Source organism: Neopsephotus bourkii, unplaced genomic scaffold, assembly GCF_033783945.1.
Source record: "Neopsephotus bourkii isolate Nb327-2 ecotype Australia unplaced genomic scaffold, CSIRO-AGI_Nbou_v1 NB_38, whole genome shotgun sequence".
Taxonomy (NCBI): domain Eukaryota; kingdom Metazoa; phylum Chordata; class Aves; order Psittaciformes; family Psittacidae; genus Neopsephotus; species Neopsephotus bourkii.
The window spans coordinates 1,501,461-1,501,725 of record NW_026900555.1 but is presented as its reverse complement, the minus strand read 5'-3'; positions in this window follow the sequence as shown (position 1 = coordinate 1,501,725).

Below are 265 nucleotides of genomic sequence, written 5' to 3'. Positions count from 1 at the left end.
CTTCCAGTTTGATTTTGCAGGCTTTATTCTCTTGCCTAGTTCACATCCCATCTCAGCTGCCTTTCACAGCAGGCTTGCTATATCTAAACTATTTGTTGGCGATAGTTGTTGACCTGCCCAAAAATATTTTGAGAGCAGGGAGAGGCAGCCTGTGGGACACCTGGCAAAGTGTAGTCTGACACATTCATTCAGTACAAGCAGAACAGGGATGAAAAAACAACAGGAATAAACTGGGATAGAGGGAAATGGGGATAAACAGAAAATG